The sequence below is a fragment of the Motacilla alba genome, chromosome 1 (genome assembly GCF_015832195.1).
Source record: "Motacilla alba alba isolate MOTALB_02 chromosome 1, Motacilla_alba_V1.0_pri, whole genome shotgun sequence".
In the NCBI taxonomy this organism is placed as follows: domain Eukaryota; kingdom Metazoa; phylum Chordata; class Aves; order Passeriformes; family Motacillidae; genus Motacilla; species Motacilla alba.
This window is the reverse complement of record NC_052016.1, coordinates 40,338,782-40,363,998: the sequence shown is the minus strand read 5'-3', so window position 1 is coordinate 40,363,998 and position 25,217 is coordinate 40,338,782. Positions and strand designations below refer to the sequence as shown.

Genomic DNA, 25,217 nt, shown 5'->3' with positions numbered 1-25,217 from the left:
TGGTAAACAGATGAGGAGGTAACCAAATACTTGCTGGGATACTGCTCATTATTTTGTTCTTAGCTGAATTGAACACATAATATATTTCCAAAGTTAAGATTAATATGATTGTGAATGGCCTCAGGGTCAGAAAAATATCCTGGTAAACAACAAGATTCTTGTATCTATTATCATCTTTATAGATACATTTTTAGAATTGCAGCTTCCTAGTGAATGAGACATCTGCAGATAAGCGATGCATTTGGTGGTAAAACTGAGTTTTGACCTCTCTATTCCATGATTTGTTTGATCTTCACTCAACAGGAGTGAGTGGGAACACATTGGGTAGCAAAATTGCAGAACGCAGTGCTGAGTTTTGATATATGTCTTCCAAACTTTACTTTTGTACATCAGCTTTGAGAGAAGGAGGCTAAAGATCTTTGCAGTAGCTCCTTTCTGGTCATGAAATCATGGTCAATGTCCATTATTATAATACTGAATCTAAGATTGTTAATTTCCTTTCAGTTTAATGAAGGACAGAGCCCAGAAGGAGTCTGTTTACCTATTCATTATTCTATCACCATATGTTCTCAAATTCTTTCTCTTTCTTTCCCATTTGGAAAACAACGATAAAAACCTTGGCAGTTATTGAGATCTGCAGCTGAAAATCTCTGAATATTGGTTTGATTTTGCCTATCACATCCTGCTGCCAAAGGAATGATCTGAGAGGCAGCACCTTTGCATATGCTCTCAACATGTTTTGCTTGAAAGGATTCCCAGTCAATGGTAGTTCATTCCTCTGCCATTTTGTCTCATCTTCCACCATCTTGTCTCACAAAAGGTAATATTAGGAATGAGAGCACTGGAGGAAAGAAATATAGACAGGGAAAGCAAAAAGGTTAATTAACAAGTTAGAAAAGTGAGTGGATGTTTTTGTTGCCGTTTCTCTTTCAAAGTAGAGCACCTGTGTAGCTGTGAAGCTTAACAAGGAGCAAGCAGGGGGAAAAACAACAGCTCTGTTTCTTTGTACTGGTTCTTTCAGTATTCTGCTTGAAATTTGAGTGGCTGCTGGAAAGAAGCACTTCACTCTGTTCCTCCCTATTTCTTTGTGCCCCTGTTTGTCATCATCAGAGGAAGGGAGAATAAAGAATGAAAGAAAGGATGAAGAGCAATTGGAGATCACAGGGATGAAACCCTCAGACTGCACCTGCAAGACCAGATTGTGAACACTGATTTCATCTTCCTCACCAGTTTGGGATAACAAAACACATACTTGGAGATGGAGTAAGGTTATGTGCCTGCAAACCCTGTAAGTTTCTGTATTTTCTAGCTTAAAAACTGGTTCTTCCCCTTCCTTCCTTCAGTTTCAGCACCTTTGCTTCTAGGTAACCAAAATAGGTGCCAACATGCCTGCATTTTACTTTTTCTGAAAAAAATTGTTTGTGAAGAATTTCTTGATATATCCTTAAGAAAGGAGCTTGGCAGGTATTAGGAAAAAAAAAGAGAGAAAGAAATTTTAAAAATTGGTGAAGGTATTCTGGAAAAAAAAGTTTTGTAAAGCCTTTTATTGATAGCAAGGGCAATAAACACCTTGAGACTCAGGCACATGTGGGAACAAGGGCTGTGCGTTCCCTTCTCCCAGGCATGTTTCCCTTCCACCTGTCCAGCTTCTCACATGCACATTTTCAATTTGTCCTATGGCTGCAGGAGGATAACAAACAGCTGAATTTTCAGGATCTGAACACAGTGCTTATTCCTTGCAGAAGCCATAGAAATTATTTTTCACCTCCATTATATCTTATTAGGGAAAGACACTCTGTCATTACCAATATTAATGCCACACAAAAGCCTCTGGGAACCTGTGAAGTAAAGAAATACAAGATCCCCCTCAAAAGCAGGTCAATGCCAGCACAAATTATATTTTTTGTAGAGGCTTCAGGAAGAAAGAAGGATCCTCCTAACATACAAACTATATTCATTTCATTCCTCTTCTGTAATTGCAGTCTGTTTTTATAGTCTGTCCCAAGCCTTTCAAAGAGACAGGTTAGATAATGGTTCAGACTGTTACAAAATTGACTGTTTTCTTTGCAAACTGTTTCACCCACCTGTTTTTCCAAAGTTTTAGCTCTTCTGAGTTAGTGACAAAACATCAAACTCAACCCAAATTCTTCTGTAAACTTGGAGAGTGTGTGCAGTAAATTATTTGGCACATCTACATGTCTTTTAAACCTCTCCAAGGCTGGTGAATCAACTACTTCCCTTGGCAGCACGTGCCAATATATTAGTATTTAGCTCTGCTCCATTAAAAACAAACAAACAAACCCCACCAAAACAGTTTAGCCCCACTCTTTGTAAATACTATGTGTCAGATTCCTATTGGAATGCAGTCTGTAGTAGAGAGGGGCTGTATGGCGAAGGCCCATGGACTGTTTTAAAGACAGAATTATTAGAATCAAGGGCCCTCTTGTCTCTCCCCACCAGTTTTACATCAAAAAAAAAGAGAGAAATTTGATGGTTTCGGTGAAACTGTTCAGGATTTATTGTCACTTAATTAAGAAAAGGATGAGGCCAGGAATTTCTAGTTCTGCAGAAGGGTAGAGGCTTCAGCAAAGTGTCCTGAATAGTAAAATAAGGTATAGATAGGTACTGCTGGACAGATAATATATAGGCAGATACCATTATTCTTCCTTATAACTAATAAAAGCCTGATACTTCTGGTAAAATATGCAAATAGCCATTTCCCTCTGAGAAAAGCCTAGTTAAGAGAAATGATCCTTCTGAGCTCTTTGGTCAGATCATCTGGTAGCCCCTGAATTTCTTGTGATAAGGACATGATTCAGAGAGACACACCTGCCTCTGCTTTTCAGCAGTAATTTCATCAGAATTACTAAGTAGCTCAACTGCTTTGCTGGCTGGAGCAAGATAAACCAAACCATCAGATGAGGGATTCTGCTAAATCTAAATGTTCAGGATTGCATAAGGTTTTCAAGAGATAAATATATATATATTGGTGCAGCTCAGTTTCAGTTTGAAACTGAATGGAGCCTTGCATTTAGTGGAGTTAATTTCTAGTTTTCTTTGGTGTTAACATGAGGACAGAAAATCTTGCTGACTGCGTCCCATGTAGCCCAGTCTTAAACCACAGACAAAAGTGGCAATAAAAGATGGTTAGTGGGATGGTGTGAGTGAAGCAACTATAATAGTCTCAAGCTTGCTGATATCGGTATATGGCCTAGATAGTATGTTATACTGAATCCAAAAATATAAGTGCACTCCTCAAGGCTTGAAAAAGGCTGAAAGTTTCTATGTGAATGAAGCATCATTTCTACTTTAAAGATGATGCATATAGACTAATTGATTTGTCCAGCAGAGAGAAATACAACCCAGGTGACCACTTCCATATTCCTGTACTTTAAGGAGACTACATATGCTGCAATTAGATTAGATGATATGCAAAAGAGACCCTTCACAATGATCTTCAGCTGTGTTAGCTTCTTTATGGTGCATGCCAAACTTTGGGGTTGCTTATTTCACGCTCACCAAAAGAACAGAAAAAAAAAAAAAAAAAAGCACTGGCACAGCTTAAATATTCAAAAATAAATCATGAGTTTCTGTCATATGGAAACAAAAAACTAATGATACAGTAAAAGGCTACATTTCCATAACTCTTACTTGCATCTACATATTTCCCATTTGAAAGTCAATGGGAGCTGTGTGGCTAAGCGCTATGTGACTCCGAGAAACACAAGGGCAGCCTGCCTCCTCCTTGGCAGCCACAGCTCTGTCCTCCCACTGAGGAATCACCTATGTGATTTGCATCTGATTTCCTTGCTAACCTGCAAGAGAACTGGAGCCAAACAGGAGGAGATGCACCAACAGGACCTGAATATTTAGCAGCATGAGGAGGAGGAGTAATTGATTCCCATTTTGGGCATGCTGGTGTAGCTCCTTTTTGCACAGTCAGGAGGGAAATGGAGTTGAGTTAAGCTAATATATTCATCAGCTTTGGCTTCTCCAGAGGAGATTTTTAACCCTGTAAATATCCTAGAATAATATAATCACAAAATGTTTAGGTTGGAAAAAACCTCTAAAACCATCAAGTCCAACCATTAATCTGACACTGCCAAGTCCACCACTAAACCATGTCCTAAAATGCCACATCCACCCATCTTTTAAAAATCCCAAGAGATGGTGACTCCACCACTTCTCTGGGCAGCCTGTTACAGTGCTTGACAACTCTTTTGGAAATGAAATTTTTTCTAATAATTATGATCTAATTCAGAGGAGCTTCAAGTCAACCCTTAACATATGGAAATCTATTTTTCCATCTTTATCAGGCTGACCAAAAGTATACCTCGACAGTGGGATGATATTCTCTAATAGATTATTAAATAATAACATGGCTGCTTGGATGCTTTTCTAGTGTGTATAGCTGGCTTGGTGCCACCAGAGTTCCTTCATCTTTATAAGATGACCAAATATTCAATGTATATAAAAAACTAATGCCAGAATTTGGTTCCACTCTCTGCAATATAATTTCAAGTAATATCAAGCTGGTTCTTTGAAGGTGTATGTTCATCTTGTTTATTTTTTTTCCCTAAAGGAAAATCAGTTGCTAACTGTGCATGCTTTGTCCTGATTTCTTTAGGCCCATTTGATTAAGAAAAAAAGCAAAAGTGTTTAAAGCTTATTTCAGTTCTTTCAAAAGCTCTCTACAGCAAGGGAGAAATACATTAAATCCCTGCTGTTGCAGGGAAGTCTAACCAGTCACAGGCTTTCCCAATCACTTGAGTTCTCTGCCAAGGACCAGACTCTAGTTTTATAGTCTGTCTGGTTGCACCAGAAAAAAATACAAAAATAAAAATTACCAAGATTTGTGCAATGTACAGATAAAAAGCAAAAGAATCTGGGTTTAGGCTTCTTTTTTCAAAAATTAGGTTCATGTAATCTCACTGATCTTGCATGAGTAATGTGTCACTCGAGGACATGGTTTACTGGTGGACTTGGCAGTGTGGGGTTAATTGTTGGACTTCATGATCTTATATTTTCCAACCTAAATGACTCCATGATTCTCTTTCTCTTTTTGTCAATGACCCTGCTACCCTTTCTCAGTCAAATAGCAGTCCCAAAGGTTGTTGGGTCCTGCAGTGAAGGTGACCCTCTGAACAATCTAAGCCAGGGGGGCTCAGGAAGAGCTCCCCACTTGCAAGAGGGAAGTGCAGAATCTCAGGAGAGGGCTGAAAGTGAGACTCTAGCTGGAGTCTGCTCATTTCTAGGCACACCAGTAACTAATAACAAGACACAGCCCCGTGGAAAAATATGTGTCTATAAATTTCTATTAAAATCAGCTTTCTTGGTCTTAATGCTGCAGTGGACCTCGCAGCAAGATACACGGAAGCCATCAGTTTGTTAAAGCTGTGGTTTTAATTTCTGTGAAACACAGACATCAGATTACATCCTAGGGTGTTCTGAGTGATGAGAAATTAATTTTTGGTAAATGTTTTGCAATCCCAGGAGTTATACAGGGAAAGGGAAACCTTATAACTCGTAATGTAGAGCCCCCTGACACAGAAAACTCTTCTGCCATTCTCAATCCATTTGCTAATTCAGCACCATTACAATTTCAAAATCAACATGCATTTATGAAATAACTTGAGTGATAATCAGGACTGCTATGGACCTTCAAGTTAGCAATTAAGGAGCTATTGACAATGTGGATTTAGTCCTTTACGTGGTTTGTGGTTAGTATTCGTTTTGTTGGGGTTTTTCTATGTTTTAATTCAGGGGATGTAAAATCAACAAGTGTTTAGCCATGAAAAAGTGAATTTGAGGCTCCTGCTTGAAAACGTAGCATAGTGGCTTCAGGTCTTACTGTCTGATTAAGCTCAGCTGCTGGAGAAGGCTGGATTATCATGTCACAGGGCTGCCTCTTCTAAGGCTCCTTGTAGGGCCACAAAAGATTAAAAGAAAGCTGAGGAGAGGGCAATTTCACTGCATTTAAACCAGTCTGCTTTATTCATTATTCAAGTGGCTGTGTTATCCATGAAATTTTCAAGTAGTGATTTCCTGGGGAAAAAAAAAATCATTCCTCCTAGCTTTTCTATCTTACAGAAGCATTTTAACCTGCTATCCTTATTTCCCTTGATTTTAAAGCATAAATACATGCTTCCTTCCATCTTTGGAAGTGAAGTGCACCTTACCTTTAGTACATTAACACGTGATCAGATTTACCCTTAATGCTTCTACTGCTAGAAGGGTCCCTGTCCATGTCAGGGAGGTTGGAAAGAGATGATCTTTAAGATCCCTTCCAACCTGAACCATTCTCTGATTCTGATTTTATTAATTTTTTTTTTATCACTGAAGCTTGCTGCTGGTGAGAGAGTCTTCAGAGCAGGAGAGAGTCTTCAGAGCAGCATGGACAAAATAAATTGCAGCCTTGTGTGGCATAGGTTGGTGGCCTTTATGGCAAGAAATTCATTATTAATTTAAGTGCTCTTGTCAATGAAGGTCCTGTGCTACACTCAGGGGCAGGGCATTATCCAGCACCAGTGAGAAAGGTGTTGGGGTTGGTTCCCTTTTGCACACATGGGGTTCTGTAAGATTTGTCATTGCCTGAACACTGCTCACATAAGGGTTTGGCAGCAAAGGGAGGGCTTTGCCTTTTGGCAGTCTGTTCAGAGCACCAGAGAATTCATCTTTCTGATTACTGCACCATCAAAATGTCCTCCTGAGGCTCTAGAGAGAAGGTACACAGTGAACTACAGGCATGTCTCCCTCTCATACTCCCTTTGAGCTCTGACAGCTCATTTCACTTCTCCCTGAACTGGCAGCAGGCAGTAAGAGGAGGCTGACTTCTCCCATCACCTTTTTCTTTGATTAATTCCTTTCAGTCTTAAAAGACATCACCTTTGGGTGAAATGACCAGTAAAAGCATGGAATTATATTTCCATGCTCAGCCATCATTAGAGTCCAGCAGCTCATCTGCGCATTTAATGTAATTGAATCTGAGCTTAAAATTTATAAGCAAAAAGAAATTGTTGGAGGAAAAGCTACAGGAACACCATTTATTCAGAAATCCATTACATTCTATAGACTTTATATAAAGAAAAGGCAAAGGTGGCTGGCTGCTGTGTGGATTTGAGTTCTGTGGAGGTGGAGATGCTTGTGGAAGACTTCAGATAGGAGGCTCCCCATGAGCCCTGATGCCTCCAGATCCTCCGTATAGAGGGAAAACTGGGAGAGCAGAAATCGTGAGCACAGCTGGGCACTGCAAACTCATAGCATTTCCAAAGTGGGTGATCTCTCATCCTGCTCAAAGTCAGCACTAACATGCACAGATCACTGCCAAAATCTCAAGAAAAAATGGTGAGATAATGGGAAAGCACAGCCTGAGGTCTGTAGGGACTGCAGACTTTCAGAAAACTTTAGTTATGCTGTTGGGCCCACTTCAGAAATAATGCATAGGCAGATGATTAAATGTGTATTGGAATCCCGTGGATATCTTTAAGACCTTAAAGATGCCCCAATATCGAGAGATTTCCTTTGAAATCAGGATGACTGTTTCTTTCTTGCCAAATCTGGACTCAGGCATTTTCTTGTATGCAAGCCTGAAGCATCAAGGGCAAATGCCCCCATTTGCATTTTCCTATTGGAAGTCAGACATTTAAGGGAGAATATTTACTAAGGAAAACCAAAATATTAAATAGTGCTTCATAGACTTGCCTTGATTTATGTCACTCATGCATTTTTTGGTTTTGCAAATCTCAGGAAATGTGTGGTGGTGCTTATACCCCTCCCGTCCTCAGGCTGCAGGTCTAATGAGGGAGGTTTTATTTATATCCCCCACTTTTCTTGATATATACAACCTGACATAGTAAAAACCATAACTTTGTCTATGGTAATGCTTTATTTAACATTTGATTATGGGAAGCATTTTTTTAAAATTCAAACTATTCCTTTTTTTGCACTGATAACCACAGGGTGTTATTATCAGTCTCTTTAGACAGTGCAGGAACCATGTATTTGAGGAGTAGCAATATTTATGTTAGGAATGTATGTCTTCAACCCATGATCTCAACAGAGGTTCTCTCAAGCTCATGAGATGGCTTCCAGACTATGAAATGAATGAAATATTGCAGATGCTTGTTGGTTTTTTGGGTTTTTTTTAAATTTATACAACAGATGATGTATATAACATCTATATGTGGTATATTACATGTTTTACGTTATATTTTGAACCTATATGCAGATAGGCCATTATTCCAGCTGTTTTTGAAGGAGCACAGCCAACTAAAATTACACTGCAAGAAAAAATTTTTAAAACCTAACTGTAAAAATGACCATTTAAACACTTACTTTCTTTGGTGTTGAGTGAATTTGGAAAAGAAAGATGAATTAAATAAAAAAACAAATAAATAACCTTTTTTTTGTGCTTCATAGTCAACTTATTTTTCAGATTTCCAGAAGTGAGAAACCTGGCTTTCTTATATTCCAGGCAAGGGCTGCTTAAATAACATCTGTGTATATTTTCATGGGAACTTTTGTTCTTTTTCTATTTGAATAATTTATTAATATTACTAAATATATCAATGAAGGTTTATTGAAACTGAAACTTTCCATTTAGCACTCCTTTGGAGCAGAGTAGAACTACACAGAACAGACCGTGTCTAACAGCATCTCCTCTTTTTTATTTCCCATTTCACAGGGTGCCATGTTACAGGAAATTGGAATGAAATTTTGTTATGTATAATTTCTTTCAGTGTAGGCATGTTGTGAGATACAAGCAGAAATGTGTTCTTTGCTATCTTATTCCCCAGATCTTGTTTACAAGATGGAAACAAAATAATTAGGTGACGAGTCTATCCGTAATCTTTGAAGGAAGAAAATAGAAAAGGTATAAAACCTCTCAGCAATTCTGTGGTTTGGAAAAAAACCCAACAATAATCACAAACAATACTAAAGCTAAATTCCTTTTAAATCTTTAAAGACATCCTTAGCAATATTTCAGACTACAGCCAGAAATGCTGTAGACCAAATCTTCACTGGGCTCGTCTTCATAAAAGTTGAGATTGAATACAATTCCCTGAGAAGCTCTGCAGACAAAGGCAAAGCAATTCAACAGCAGCACACACATTTTTAGAAGCTTTTTACAGCCCTGGCCATTCTGACCTCAGCAATGGTCTTGCTGTTGTTTAGGATAGAAGAAGTCTCTTTTTTGTTTTTTCCTGCCTCACATAGTTGTTCACACAACACACAGTTTTCCTCTATTCTGAATCATCTTCTTCAAAAGGATTTCCTTTGCCCTGCAGAAACTGGGGGGCTGTGAAGGAAAAAAAACCTTGACAAAACCAAGTGTAGCCACTTTCAGGTCAGTTATGTGGGGACTGTCAGCTCACACAGTGCAGATGAGTCCACACTATTCTTTTGAGAACACAGAAATACTTGCTGCTATTATTTCTCCCAGAGTTTTTCCAGGTCAGGTTCCAACCAATGCCAGAATCTCCATGACAAACTCCTTTGCGCATGGATTATGGAAGACTGCCCTCAACACTGTCCTTTTCCCAACACTTTGTGACCTAGTACAGAAAAATGGCACAGGGATTAAATGAGGCTCTACTGGACATCAGTGGCACAGCACAAAATAAGTCCTGCAGCTCAAGGCACAGGCTGCTCAGCACCTTTTCTGCTACCTCTGTGCTGGTCACTGTAAGGGGCATGATGATGTTCATTCGACAAGCCCAGCTCTTCCTAAAACTTCCAGCTACACATTGTGGCCTGAGACTTGCCATAACCACTCTGCCTTGCTTGACTTATCTTTACCACTTCAGGATAAACATCTAACAGTAGGTGCAAGTGCCTGGAGGCAGGAACCTGCTGTTTTGTGTGGTTAGACTTGCAAGTAGCCTGCATACTTTGGGGTGCTGTAGCTGTGCCTTTGAGAGATGCCTGTGGCAATTAGTCATCCAGATGCCATTGAAAGTCAATGAGAACTGGGTGAAATTCTGAGAATGGGTGAGCAGCCAAATGCTACCATATGGTCATAAGCTTTTCCTCAGTCTAGCACAGTGATCAGTATAAAATGGCAGGGAAGTGAGGCTTCAGACTGTGAATAGCAATTGAGATAAGCATAATAAGTACAAAAGCAAGAGCCTTGCTGCCTTGCTCTAACTGACTTAACAGACATTATGACATTAGCAGGCTAATTCACTCCTGAAAGTTGTGACTTAACCGTACACCGGAGCGCAGGAATTTCCTGCGTTATTTTTTTTTCCTTCCTTTATGACAGTAAAAAGAAAGACCAAGGTGGCCATTTAACAGCAAGGATTGCTCTTCATCTTCTCTCTTCTTGGGATCAAGAAACAAATCAAAGCAGAACTAGTTTGTTTCAGACCCTCCTTTTCTTCTTGGGTGCATAATTTGCCTCCCATTCAGGTGATCCTAGCATTAATTGTATTACACATACAAAAGCATGGAAGATGAAAGCATATGAAATGTTCAAGGCCAGGTTGAATGGGACAATCTGATCTAGTGGGTGGCATTCATGCCAACAGCAGGGGGCTTGGAACTAGATTATCTTTAAGATACCTTCTTCTAACCCAAGCCTTTTTATGATTCTATAGGGGAAAAGAAAAAAGGTAACTTGTGGAATTTGCATGCATATAAAACATAATTCTTCCTGCCTTGTTTATTTAGAGAGCACTTTGGAAAAACCCGGGTGGGTTTAAAATGAAGAGCGACTACAGGAGATCTTCTCCTTGCACATATGTCCCACAGCAGGGGAGGGATGCTTCAGTGCTCCATCAACACCTTGGTTTTGTCTTGCACTGTTCCTGTGAGGAGTCACATCATGCCTTGTAAAAGCGACACCGCTGGAATTGTGATGTGCAAGAACAAGAGAAAACAGAAACGCAACCCCAGGTTTAACTGCACATGTCTGACAGCATCTTATTAAACTCAGAGTAGTCATCAGAAAAGTGAGAGCAAGCACAGGGATGAAAAAAAAGATTGTTTCTCACAGCATGAAGGAAACATGTTTTCTACTAAGTGAAAGAAAACAAGGCAGGAAAAGCAATTCCTGGATTGGGAAAGGTTTATTTTTATGCAACTCCAGTTTGGGATGTCAATTTATTAATGTGGTCTCTACAATTTAAATCTCCATCAAGATCATCAGCCCAAATATTTGCACATGCTAATTTGTTCAACTGAGGCCCCTTTATCTGTCATATTCCTGTGAATTGTGTTTTCTGTTGGCTCATTCTTTGGGACAGCTTGCCTCCTTTTGGATTTGTTATTAAAAGATAATATTGACTTAGTTTCCTTTACACTGAGCAACAACCTTTTCTCCTAAAGCCCCCCTTGGCTTGCACCTGTGTGTGTGTGTGTGTGTGTGTGTGTATGTAAGACAAGCTGCTCTCAAAGACTCATTTCCTGCTGCTCTTAATGACAGGAATAATTAACATCATCTTCCCAGGAATACTCGAAGTCCTGTGTCCCACTGGCATGTCCTGTCTGCCAAGATTTCAGCCTAGATTAGAGAGTCTATATAAGCTTTGGGACCACATTTTGCTTGTATTTTGTCTTCCTCATACCAGGTTCTGCTGGATTCCAATTAGGGTAACAGGATCCTCAGTACTAAATCTCACTGCACCACAGACCCTCAGCAGGGTAAACACCATGAACCCTCATGAACCCAGCAAGCCTCTGCCTGCAAGGTTCTGCCTCCGTATCTACGTGTTCCCAGAAGCCACTGGTCTAGGGATTGCTTTGCCTACCTCTCCTTGATTGCACTCAGCTTTCGTCCTGAAAAATCCCTCACTGGCTGCCAGAATTGCTGCTGGCTGCTCACTGCCCTTCACCGATCCAATGCTGAGTGTGGCTGCTTTGAATTGTACAAGGCAGCTGTACAAGGGCAGCACCCCAAGAAGTGAGCAGCAGGAACTTTCCCTGCCCTTCTCCCATCATCTACATACCCAGGGCTGGGCAGTCAGGAAAGGTCATGCCTTAGCTGAGGAGCAGCCGTGTCTGCTGCTGCTGCCTGTGCTGAGCCCCCACCCTCCCAGACCTTGAAGGCTGTAAATCTGAAGATTGATGAGTAATGACTTTTGTGAGGTTTTTTTTTTTCCATTTCTACCCTTGTGTTGGTGCACTTAGCACTCGTGTGCTCTCTCTCACTGAGATTTCTTTGCGTGGTGGTGGAAAGTACTGTAGAGGAAAGATTCAGCATTACCTCTCCCTCTGGAACTGTGATGATGGATGGCAAGCTTTCCCTCTGTATAAAATGCAGGCATACACAGCATACTCCTTTCTACTAGTCCCAGTTGTTGCTGCCTCATGCTTGGTAATGGGACTGGTAGAACACAAATAGGAGCACATAGGGATGTTGGGAGCTTAAGGGATGATAAGAAAATTCCTTTTTACCTTTATTTTAAATTGCTCCACTTGCTTTACCAATGAGTTTAGACAATGTAATCTTTGTTGTGAATTTCTGTGGTCTGTTTTCACGTTTAATACCTATAAAAATTTCATTTCCACTACTTTGAGACAACTTAATTTCAATTCTATTTCTTATTGCCTCCTGCTTATATATGGGAAAATGAAGTGAAACCCATCTAGACAATAGTGTGTGGAACTCTTTTTCCTTCATGTAGATATGAAGAGGTAGGATTTTTTTTTCTATTTTTTTTTCCCTGTAATCTTCTTCTGGGACATTGAGGAAAGAACTTTGTTATTTTAGAGAGTAGTCTCAGCATTCACATAAACCCACAGAGGACTTCAGTTGCCTGTTAGGCTCATCCCTCCCTTTACACCCTCCATTCTTCTCCTGGGGAAACCAGTTGTGTTGTTCATTGACTTAAGAAACAATTCAAAGGAATTGCACAACTTTATTTACGTATCAAAGCAATGTGATGAAGTTCACACTCTCTTCTCCTCTAATGCACAAATCCTGAAATTAAGTTGCTTGGTCTCTGTAGGAGTGAATTTCATTAAGGAAAACAGCACAGAATTCCTTAATAACAATCAGACCTATCCACTTTAGCTAAAACCCACAAGTTCAGACAGAGAGCTCAGAGAGATCATATTTATATCTTTTCCTGGGATACTGCAATATGCTTCCCATTTTGTAGAGATCATCCTAATTCTTCAGCTCTTTTTCCCCTACTCCCAGACTCCAACATGAAACCAGCCCACAGAACAAGAGTACAATTGCTGTGCTTCATTGGATGCAGAAAATAAATAATGTGTCTCCCGCACCCATTACTTATCCTTGCTGTGTGTTTTTAGCCTACCTCCTATAAAAAGAAAAAGCTAATTTATAATCATGCTGTTTGTCAGAAGTGTTTGTTCACATCTGTCTGTCGGCAAGTTTTATAAATCAATTAGCCCCAGACAGACACACTCTGTAGCTTTCTGTGTTCCCACAGATGTCACTTTCTCATCAGCAGAAATAACAGTAGCCTTTACCAGCTCCTAATTTGGGTACACGTGAAAAACAATTAAGTATGTCTTCTGCACATGTGTATCAGAAGTGTTCCAGTTACCTGGCAACCAACCAAAAAACTGTGCTGGTAAGCCAAACACCTGAGTACAATACTGTGGCCATTTGCATACATGTGCATATGTAAGCCTGTTAAGATATATGTGGTGTTATTTTAGTATTAAAGAGTAAGGACTTGGGGATTTTCTTAAAATAACTGAGTTAGTTTATTACCATTTCTGCAAATGTGAACTTAGGAATAAGGTAGAGGAAAATCAAGCTCTCTCTGAGATGGGGAGGGATTTTGGGAAGCCACAGTGGTATGCTGTAGTCAGGGGGATTTATGAGAAGCATTGAAGAGGCAGGTAAAGTTTACAAGCACTGCACAGGACATAATTGCACTCAGCTGGTGCTTTATCAGCCTACTAACTCCCCTAGTTTGCTTGAAGAGTCATAGCAATATATTCTGTTATTGCAATATATTCTGTTATCATCTCAAATCCACATAGAAAAAAAAAAAACCTTGTAGATTATCCGGAAAGGATACACAAGGATCGCTGAGTCCAGCTCCTGGCTCTGCACAGGATAGCTCCAAAATGCAAACCATGTGCCTGAGAGCATTTCCCAAATGCTTCTTGAGCTCCTGAACAGCACACTTGGTGCTGTGACCACTTCCCTAGGAGCCTGTTCCAGTGCTCAGCTACTTGCTGAATGAAGAAACTTTCCCTAACATCTAACTCAAACTCACCTCAACACACCTTCATGAGGATTGATTTCTCTTTGGTTGCAAAGAGTTTGCTATTAAAAGCTTAGGCTGGCCAGTGCTTCAGCTTCGTCTTCTTCTGGACACAATCGAACAGCAGTGAACAATGTACTGACAGAGATCTTCATCCCTGCTAAGCCTGCAGGGAGGATGACTGGATTAAAACACTGTTTTTCTTGAATGTGAACAAGTGTGTGATTTGAGAGAATGGCAAAGAGTGGGATATGTGATGAAGAGGAGGAGGTAGAGAAAGTGAGATACAACTGGGAGGAGGTGTGGAGAGGTGTGGTGGGGGGGAGGGGGGGGAGGAAGCGGGACATGGGGACATGAAGAGAGGAGAGGCTGGCTACCAGTAGATGTGCACCTTCATCTTCTGCAACTCTTGCACCCAGACAAGGTTAAAGAGGAGGAAATGGAAACAACAGGGGTGAGAACAGGAAGAGCTGACCAGAACAGGCAATAAAACTAGGCTGTGGACCTTAGGCAACTACAGCACACTATGCGATCAAATGAAACAGATGTAGTGGACATTCCTATGCACTTATTTCTCTGGTTTTTTAAACCTTCTTTTTCCTCACCTTCACTTTAGTTTCTTTCCTACAGAACAGTGGAGGGGTTAATCTTTAATACCTTCCAGTAATAAAACTGTTTTAATTAGCATTAGTTTGGAATGACAAGACTACAAGTAATTAAGTTAGACTGGGATCTAGTTGGAATGAAATTGATACCAGGGGATAGCATAAACATAAACCAGCATTTAAATAAACTGAAATCAGATTGCTGTAATTAGAAGAAAAATCCATTGGCACTAAAAATAAAAGTAGCACATACAGATTTAATAAACATAGTGAAGGAGAGTGAGGAGCTGGAAAAATGTAAATTGTTCCTTCCCACATACCCACTGTCAAAACAAAAAAATAAAAAAAAGATAAGAGATCACTGTTTGGTTAGCATTAAGGAAATAGTATTACATTGGCATGGGAGAGAAGTTAGAGAAGATGATGAGTGTCTGTACAGAATGCCATTTACATTAACCTGATGCATTACAAGTGAGTTCTAGTTATAAAAGTAATTACTGGCAACCAAACCTATCTGGAATCTGCAATCAAATGACGAAAAGAGAGGAATGAGTCGAGGAGCAAATGATTACTTCCCCAAAGTTAAGACTGACATGTGCAGTCAGGAGCCAGCAGTAAGCTCATGCATTTTTTTCACGCTATGGAAAGAGCAAGGCAGCATATGCCTACCAACTTCTCCTGGGCTTTTTAGGCTGCTTACCACCATAGGACATGACATTTTTGTATGATTAAAAATGATTCATTAGCCTTTTGAATTAAGGGAATCATGTATCTTCTTTAAATGTTATGGCAATTAAGATATAGTAGATGAAATGCCCTTTATTTTTTTTTTTTTTTTTTTTTTTTTGCAAGACAATAATCTGCTTTCAGGCAAGAGAAAGGATTTGGAGGAATTGGTGTAGGAAGCAAGATTAAAAGAACTCTGTGTGAAGTGATTCCAGTTCTGTTAGGACTTCTCAGGTAAGAAAACCCTACCTGAGCTGGAAGCAATTCACCAAGGGCACTCGGGTAGATCACTGTGACAGTCGCAACATAGTAAACTTTGCTTTACACTCTGAGTCTTCAGCTCTTTTTCAGACAGGTCTTACCTCTGACAGCAGGGTCACCCAAGATGAAGTTGTAAAGGCCAGTGTGGATCAATGCAGACGGGGAATAGCAGCACAACATTATTTATGCACTATGCAATAGAAAGTCTCAGGCAATATTTATATAGACAGAACAAAAGATGTGGCTGTATTTAGAGCTCTGCTGACTAATGTGAAAGTTTGCTCAAGGCTGAACTTTCTCTATGGGGTATTTTTAGTCTGTGCAGGCTTACTTAGGCCTGCGCATATGTCAACTCAACCCACCATACCCATTTCAGACTTTCTGGTCATACCTGGTGGATATGAAAACAGGTTGAAAGAGTTAGGCTTGCTCAGCCTGAACAAGAGGAGGCTCTGGAAAGACCTGGATTATCATCCACCACCTAAAAGGGCTGCTAGAGAGCTGGAGAGGGACTTATGAACAAAGGCATGAAGTGGGGGGGAAAGGCTTCAAACTGATAGAGGGCAGGCTGACATTTGATATTAGAAAAAAATTCTTTCCTGTGAGAGTGGTGAGGCACTGGCACAGGGTGCCCAAAGAAGATGTGGCTGCCCCATCCGTGGAAGTGTTCAAGGCCAGGAAGGTATCCCTGACCATGGACCAGGAGGCTGAAGCTATATAGACTCTAAGACTCCTTCCAACCAAAATGTTCTATGATTCTATGCTATAGGAAATCCAAGTGTTATAGGACTGAAGTATTAGGGAACCATGAGATCTACCACACCTGTGCTGATGTGTAGATTTGTCGAGTAAGTCCATTATCTACCACATGCATCAGACTTACTGTTAACATGTGAGTGGGTTGTCCAAAGTACATAAGGAAAGGTAGGGGCATCCCAGCTGAATTATACACCTTGTTAATCCAGAAGAGCATTGATATGCACTCGTGCAGAAGACATTCAGTTGGGATTTCCAAATATTTTATAGTCATAGAACAGCTCCGTAAGAAAGGGACCTGTGGAGGTGTTTTTACCCAACAATTTCTTCTAATTGGACCTTTTTTCTGGTCAGAAGAGTGGATATTTTGAGTCCTAAATATCCATCTTTGAATTATCTTAAAAAAAAAAAAAAGTTTGGTTAGAAATAGATGGTGTTGTTGAGGTTAAAATGAAGACATTTATTTAAATGGATGTAAAAGCATGGGTGCACGCTCCTATTCTGGGCCAATACTAGTTTCATTTATGTATGATATTTAAAACATTAAAGAAGCAGGTGCAATTTCTGACCCAATCTAAGAATCTGAAACAAAGTTTGTGTTGCTTAAGTAATATGGTACATGTCTGTTGAACAGCATGGCTCAATGATGGTAAGATGGAGTGAGAAAGACAGAGATCTGATTCTTAAAACTGAGGACAGAGAAGACAAGAACTGTAGGAAAGAGTAAATAAGGTCCTTGGCATGCCAGAGTGACATTTCCTTTGGCTTACTCAAGTGTGAAAAATGGTGAAAGTAGTGGATTTTTATAAAAGTGATCACTGCTCATCCCATTCTAGTTACTGGGAGTTTTGCCATTAACTTAATGGGACTGAAATTCCAGTTCCTGTACTTAATCACTGGAAATATATTTTTATTGAGTAGTAACAGAGCACTATTATACCACATATTAGATGTTACTTGCACACATCAAAGCTGTTCCTTCCACAATGATCCCATTACTTGGCCTAGGCTAATTAACATTAATAATAGTGTTGTCATTTGCAGGGAAAGAGTCAAGATCAACCAAAACAATTAACAGAATAATAACTTTTTGACGTAAGTCAAGCAGGCACTCTTTGACCTTACTTAACCTTCCATTCACTGCAGACTAAATGAGTGTTTTTTATACACACCTGCCAGTTTAATATCAGAGCATTCGGCCTAAATTGCTCTCTGAAGGTCAGTAGATTTTTCTAGATACCACTGGATAGGAGGGCACAAGGGGCTAGTTTGATGAGGGTCTTCCACTTATTTCTAAAATGACAACCCATGGAGCCAACAGCTGGAAATTGTTAAGAGGGATGGGGAACTGACTGATTGTACTCTGCCTATGATGACTGTCATCCCGCACCTGCACAACCCTGCCTGGAACCTGTTTCACAGATGCTGCTGGCAACAACTGTATCATGTACCTTTGCAGTGTCTTCACACTATGGGTGAAACTCAGCACCTACCTGTCTTGACAGCATCCTGCCTTGTTACGTGAGAAATATGGGGACAGAATAAGAAATTCTCCTACCAAGTGACAACACAGGGAGAACTTAGCTCAGCTGTAACTGCCAAGTCTAACATGAAAACAGGACAGCTAAATGAATATTGTACTTTCACATGGAGTACAGCATTGAGGTCTGGAGCCCTCAGCACAAGAAGGGCACGGAAGTGTTAGAGCAGGTTCAGAGGACGCCACAAAGATGATCAGAGGGCTGGAGCAACTCTTCTATGAAGACAGATTGAGAGATTTGGGGAGGAACCGCCTGTAAAAGAGAAGGTTCCAGGGGGATCTTAGAGAGCCTTCCAGTGCCTAAAGGTGCTACAGGAGAGCTGGAGAGGGACTTTTGACAGGGGCATGTAGGGATAGGACAAGGGGGATGGCTTTAACCTGAAAGAGAGCAGGTTTAGATTTGAGATTAGGAAGAAATTATTTACTGTGAGGGTTGGTAAAATACTGGCCCAGAGAAGCTGTGGATGCCCCATCCCTGGAAGTGTCCAAGGCCAGGTTGGATAGGGCTCCAGGGAACTTGATCTAATAGGTGGCACCACTGCCCACGGTTGGGGGGGTTAAAACTAGATGAACTTTAATGTCCCTATCAACCCAAACCATTGCTCATTTATGACATGAAAAAGTCTCCATCAGAAGGACCAAAAATGACATAGGACAGGTCCTCAATTTCTTGCTTCACCTTCTGTTCCTTACTTGTTCCATGTGAACCAAGACATTAACTCCTGTGTATTCCTAACAGCATCCCTGTTCTTATACAAATCCTTTGTTAAAACAACCATTGTTTTCTGGATTTTTTAAGAAATCATGTCTTGCCATGACAAAGTCATCTTTGCTGGGTTTTCCTAGCAGGGAAAATCACATGAAAGTTTTCTGCTAGGCTACTCCTTCACAAGAGCATCAGATGTATTTGCTGCAGCACTGCCATTGCGTCTGGACAGAGCTTCTATCTTCCTCCTTGTGTCAGGAATTAGTAGCACAATTTTATCACTCTTTAGAAGAAAAAGTTGAAGGGAAGAGGCAAGAAGCCAGATTTCACAGCAGAAGTCCCTAGAAAGCTGGGGACCCAGTTACTTGCTGATGCTGTTTTTTTTCACAGTTATCAACTCCCCATTCACCATGTGTCTCTTGCTGTTCATTTTTTAAAAAATTCATCTTTAGTCTATCAAAAATATATAACAAAGCTACCTTCTGAAATCACTTGCATTGACAAAGTGTCAGCAATCCTGAAATAGTGTTTTGATCCCCTACTGTGCCAAACTACAGAGTATGTCTAAATACACTGGCAGATCCTGAAATACACCCCGATGGATAGCAAGGACTTGTTGCATGGAAAAAATAATTTTTTGCTAAAATTGAGACTTGCTCATATGAGAGTGTCCTGCCTTACAATACATAAATCTAGAAGTTATCAGCAGATCACAACTTTTGAGCAATAGTAAAATTAGGCAAATGATCTTGTTTGTCACTGTAGCACAGACCATAATTCTAAGCAACATGAAATATACATCAAAACCTGACTATGGTTTATCGTGACAGATACATAAAATATTGCATAAAATATTTTATTACATAAAAAGAAGGTGATAATTACGCTTCCGGTTCAGATGAAGTTTCTGGACAAATTTTGGGTTTCTAAATGAGGGCAATGCAAGAATCTAGTCTGAAGGGCAGATAGGATAGAAATCTTCACAGAAGGAATAACACCAGCAACAGACATATAGCAGAGTCAGTAGGCAGTTGGATAAAATTGGAGAGCACTAGGTAGGATTTGCTATGTCAGATAAAAGCAGCATGTTTGTGCCTTTTCAGAACCTCCAATTTGCGTTCTTCTTATTTGAGCCTCTTCAGTGAGGTGCGTACATTTTCCTCATTCCCTATTCTCCATTCTCAGCCTGAGGAATGAATGCCCCATCCAAGTCCAATGAAATAAAGAATAGGGTCCCGTTGCATTGTATTGCATTGCATTGCATGTCTTTAGATAACTCTGTATGTGTTGTGGAACAAGCAAGAGGACCTCCAAGTACCCCTAGTGTCTCACAGGTATTTGTGAACAACAGCATTACATAAATATGCAGTCGTTATGTCAACAAGGCAATTTCTGAGTGGGAGGCTCTTCTTCACAGTGTTGTCTATTCCAGGGTTTTGCCACTGCATGATCTTGGTGAAGTCACTCACTTCAGCATGAACGAGCTGATCAATATTTAATATGGTGCTAACCGTACTTAAAACCTTTTTAAGGTCCCTGACATTCACCGAAGACAAATGCAACAGGCAGGCTGTGTATTACTCAGCTGTGGTCTTAGGATTTCTTATCTCAGGATGATGTATCCATGAGCCATGTTATTGCTCCTGGTTGTCTCCTTTGCCTTTTGTAAGTGGGCTTGGCACTGTGATCCAGCCCCTGGAATGTTCCTGGGGGTGGCTGAGTCGCATCTGTTGTCAAAGGGTTTTACAGGAGGATTACCATGGCTTTTGGAGAAATCCGTGACAAGGACACACCATTCTCTCTCCTTCCTGCCGTCTTGCCAAATGCATGAGTTTAACCACCGAGCACTTGCATCTCGGAGATGTCTGTGTCCCGATCCGGATCTGTCCTAAGGTTCGAACACAGGGGGAGGGTGGGGCAGGACGGATTGGAATAGCCAGAGCCAGCAGACACTAACGAGGTCAAACGGCGGCAATCGAAACGATAATTCACTTTTATTCACTAACAAAGAAAAGAGCAAGGAATTACACGGAAAAAAAAAAAAAAAAAAAAAAAAAAAGAGGAAAAAGCCAAGAATTACAGAAAGCGAGACAGGGAATCACCACCGAGAACCTGCGGCGTCCCGCGAGGAGCTCTCTCCCTCCCTCAGCCAGCGGCCTGGGCGCCGCTGCCCGGCGGTGACTCGGCGCTTTCACGCCAGCCTGGCGACCATGGCGACCGCCCGCTCGCCACGTGCGCAGCCGTGCGCGCGAGCGCTCGGCGGCACGCGCAGCTCGGCGCTGAGGGCGCCCCGCCGCCATGGCGGCGCGGCGGGGCTCAGTGGGGCGCCCTCGCTCAGGACCGCCACGGCCGGTCCTCCAGGGACCATCACGGCCCATCGTCTTTCCAGATCTTATCGAGGGGGCCGGGCAATGGTGAAACAAGTCACTCTTCAGCAGTTCTTTACAGTGTGAGAAGGCCGTGCGTCAGTAAGAGAATGGCCACGGCAGCGCCGAGAGCCCGCACGCAGGAGAAGAACAGGTTCGCTGTCTGCTGTAGAGATAGCAGGTGCCACGGAGAGAGGGAAAAGGGGACTCCGCACCTTTTGGGGAATCAGATCAAGATTGGATTGAAATGTTGCGCTGTTCAAGGAAATAGTCTGATTTGAGGGGGTGGGAGAAGAGATCCTGGGAGGGATGGAGAGGAGGAATGAGTGAGAATTAAGATATGATGTGCCAGAAATGCCATTTCAGTTAAGCCACAGAATTCCTTTGCCAGGTTGGGAAAATATGAAAACTGGCCTTGCTCCATTTTTGTAAATTTCTGTTTGTGCAAGCTCTGGTAGAGATTGAAGTGTTGTGCAATGCCAGCTCAGAGTTCAATCAGTTTCTCCAGTGGAGTTTTATGTCAGTAATGTGAAATTGAAAGATTGTTTCTTTCAGATTTTGGTTTTCTGGCCTCTTCTCTTGGAATTGTTTTCAAAACCCAGCACTGCCTCCATGTCCCTTAGCAAGTCCCACCATCGATGTATCTGGCTCTGTGCCCAGCTCTCAAGAAGTAAATCTCCCCAGTCAGACCTGCTGACGAGCTCTTAGTTTCTTTTTTGCATGTTGTTGTTTGCTTGTTGATCCGTGCCGTGGGACAGAGCACAATTAAATGAAGAAAAATGAAAACATGGTGCTATGCCAGACAGTTTTGCTGCTGTCTTGCTGATTATGAAAGATGAGTGTGTTTCTGGGCAATAAGACAAGAACGGATAATGCTGTGTCCTTGATGTACTCTACCTCAGGCAGCATCTTTGGAGCTCTGGTCCTTCCTCAGGACTTGTGAGAAGAGTGCCAGCACTGATGTAAACAGAAGCTGCCCTTGTCCCTGGGCTTGTTTATTGTAGAGCTTTCACAACCTAAAGTACGTGATTGTTTGGTCTTCCCAGACAGGCATTATTTTGACATGTATTCTTTTCTACTGATAGGATAAGGAATAATGGCTTTAAACAGAAAGAAAATAGGTTCAGGTTAGATATTAGGAAGAAATTCTTCACTCTGAGGGTGGTGAGGCGCTGGCATGGTTTCCCATGGAAGTTGTGTCTACCCCACCCCTGGAAGTGTTCAGGGTCAGGTTAGATGGGGACCTGAACAGCCTGGTCTAGAGGAAGGTGTCCTTGCCCATGGCAGGGGGCTGGAATGGAATGATCTTTAAGATTCCTTCAATACCAACCATTCTGTTGTTCTGTGGTATCTTTGTATAGGAGTAAATCTAGCCTCTGCTGGCAGAGCCTGCTGTTACTTTGTATACAAACGTTCTCCTCATAAACCCGCCCATCTTCTTTTACTGAGCCTGAAGTTTGTTGTTCCCTCAGCGAGCACCCAAGATCTTACACAACATCTGAGTGCTATTATTATCCATTCCTGTTTGCACATTTGCTTGAAATTTATTCCCACATCTTTCCGTCTTCAAGGTCTTGGTTTTCTTCCTCTCTCCTCCTCACTCCTATTTCTACCCCTGCATCTGTCTCTCATTTTCCTACCATGTAAATTCAGAGGATCTTCTACCACTTTTTATTTCCTAAACGCTGCTACTAGTACACCTTCTAAGATGCCTTCATTCAGTAGCTGTCTTGCTCTGGAAGTTTATTCTTCTGGCTCCCTGTTCTTTCATAGCTATGTGACATCCTTAATTTTCCATTCTGAGCCCATCACCCGTGTGCCCATAGAACTACATACACTTGTTCTGACCTCCTTGCCTGTTCTGTTCTCTGCTGCCCTGAAACCAATATCTCTTACTTTTCATCCTGTCTTTGACCCTCATCTTCTTCTGGATCAGTCATTAAGGATGATGACCACAAGATAATAAATATTTAATATAGTTATTCCTGACTGACTCATTGCAATGTCCTCCTGACATTATTCAAGACAGAGGACTCCCATGGTGAAGCAAGGTTCTGGCAGATCTGCCCATCCAGAAATATTTAATGCAATGCTTAGCACCTTATTATTACAGGAGAAACTTTTTATAGACCAGATTGGAAGGACTGTTTGGACATGATGTTATTTCATGGGGTTTGAATGTGAGACCTGTGGACTGGGTGCAACATGCAAAGGTCTTGGATGTAGAGTACTATCAGATTTAGAGCTAGATTTGATGGATACTGTGGTAGGATTTCCAGTTTGTTATTGGGAGAGCAAGTCCTTTCCATCCTTGAAATACATGAATTCCTTTGCTGCAATATTTAGAAAATATAAGGTACCTGGATGGAATCATTGCTTCTTGCTGTTTTTTGAATACCGGTACTGTTTTATTAATTTTAAAATACTTGCAAGCTGACCTTTCCTTCTAGAAGCCTAAAATATTTAACCCAGAGTATTATTGAACTCCGAACTCATTTCCTGTGTTCTCAGAGATAGAGAACTGAAGATGCTCATATGATATGAAGGGAGCCCATGTTATGCTGGTAGTAAAATTTGGTACCTGTCCTAGAGCACTGTCTCAATCCAGAATGTTCTTCCTATCCTTGTAACCCAGAAAAGCCCAGCTCCAGCAGCAAACTACATCCAGCATATAATTATCAGCCTAAGGAGTGGTTTCAGCCTGATATTTCTCACGCTTTTGGTGTTGGTCTCTGTGCTGGTATGGGGTCTCATCAGATTAAGAACTCATCCTTGTCCTCTTCCCAGAATGTCCACCTGAAAGTTTCATGGAGGCAGATTGTTACTGAGAATCAGAATACAGTGCTCCTTTTTCTTCTTTTTTGAGACAGTAATTTTTCATTAATTTTGCCTCATCCTCTTGGTGTTTCATTGTGCCCTATGACCTGAAATGCTTTTTGTACCAGAAGGCTCTACAGAAATGACTGCACCCTGAATTATGTTAGAGAAGAACTTAAAAATTCCATTTCTAGCTACGGATTTAGTCTGAAATGAAGAAAACTGGTTGGGGACCATGTGTGCAGCAGCTTTCCCATTCACACTGATAGCAACACTTGCAAAATGCAGTCAGCCATGAACAGGATGCTGCACACATCCAGCACCTGCTGGGCCTAAGTTTGCTGGAGATACACCCAGAGCAGTCAGTTTTCCTTTTTTCACAAGAGGGGAGAGAGATGGATTTCTTTAGTCCTGGAGACATTAAATGCCCAGTTGGGTTGACTCGATAACATGAACAGGGTCAAAACAATGACTTCAGCTTTCAAGTGATGGGTTTGTCTGCATCAACGTGAACAAATTCCCCATTGTATTCACCACAAACAGGCTTTTCTTCCCATATCAGCCTGCAAGAGCTTTTTGTTCCGAGGGGTTTTTTACCTACCATAGAACAAACATATTTGTTGTCAACACTGCAAACCCCCCACCCCCGCCACTTTCCTTATGTCTGAGTTCCCATGTGTCTCTCTTACACTATCCCAGGGCATTAATAGACTGTAGGATCTTGTTCCAGGCCCTTATCTGGTTTTTATTTCAGTAGTCCTTTTTGAGACTACTCCTATACAGCAACTTACCCATGTATCTGTCTGACCTCCTGCACCAAAAGCCACTCTTGTCTTTTAAGCAGTGAAATAGATTTTCCTTCTTTCATCAGTCTGGCAGGCAAAGCCCCAGAATTTGCCCCTAGCCCCACCCCTGCGGAGTTTATATCAACATTGCCAGAAATGGATGTTGAGGCAATGGCTTTCCAGGTCTCAACAGTGATATTATCAGACCATTAACCTGAGGAAGCTCTATCTCTCTACCTTGGTATTTTGACACCTCTGAGGTACTTTGCACTCTCCTGCAGCAGACAGCTTCTTAGTATCACTAGTTCCACATTTGCCTTCTAGGATCTATAAAGCTTATCTGCTTCTCCTGTGCATTTTCTTTTTTTTTTTTTTTTTTCCTTCTTTCCTGGAAGTCAGTTTTTCACTTGGTGAAAATGCAGGCAGTGAACTGCAGAGAAATTTACAGAAACCATTCCACAGCTCC

At 41.2% G+C, this 25,217-nt stretch overlaps 1 protein-coding gene across 19 annotated transcripts in view; it reads left to right on the top strand.

The window, feature by feature from the left end:
- The window catches only part of TENM4 (teneurin transmembrane protein 4), a 1,547,018-nt gene that overhangs the window by 981,983 nt on the left and 539,818 nt on the right, over nt 1-25,217 (top strand). For 6 of the 19 annotated variants that reach the window (XM_038158258.1, XM_038158266.1, XM_038158286.1 and 3 more), the window contains one exon: nt 1,111-1,288. The exons of the other annotated variants lie outside the window; for them this stretch is intronic. The gene's annotated coding sequence lies outside the window, so the exon portion shown is untranslated. The remainder of the gene's footprint in view (nt 1-1,110; nt 1,289-25,217) is intronic. 19 annotated transcript variants of the gene reach the window in all.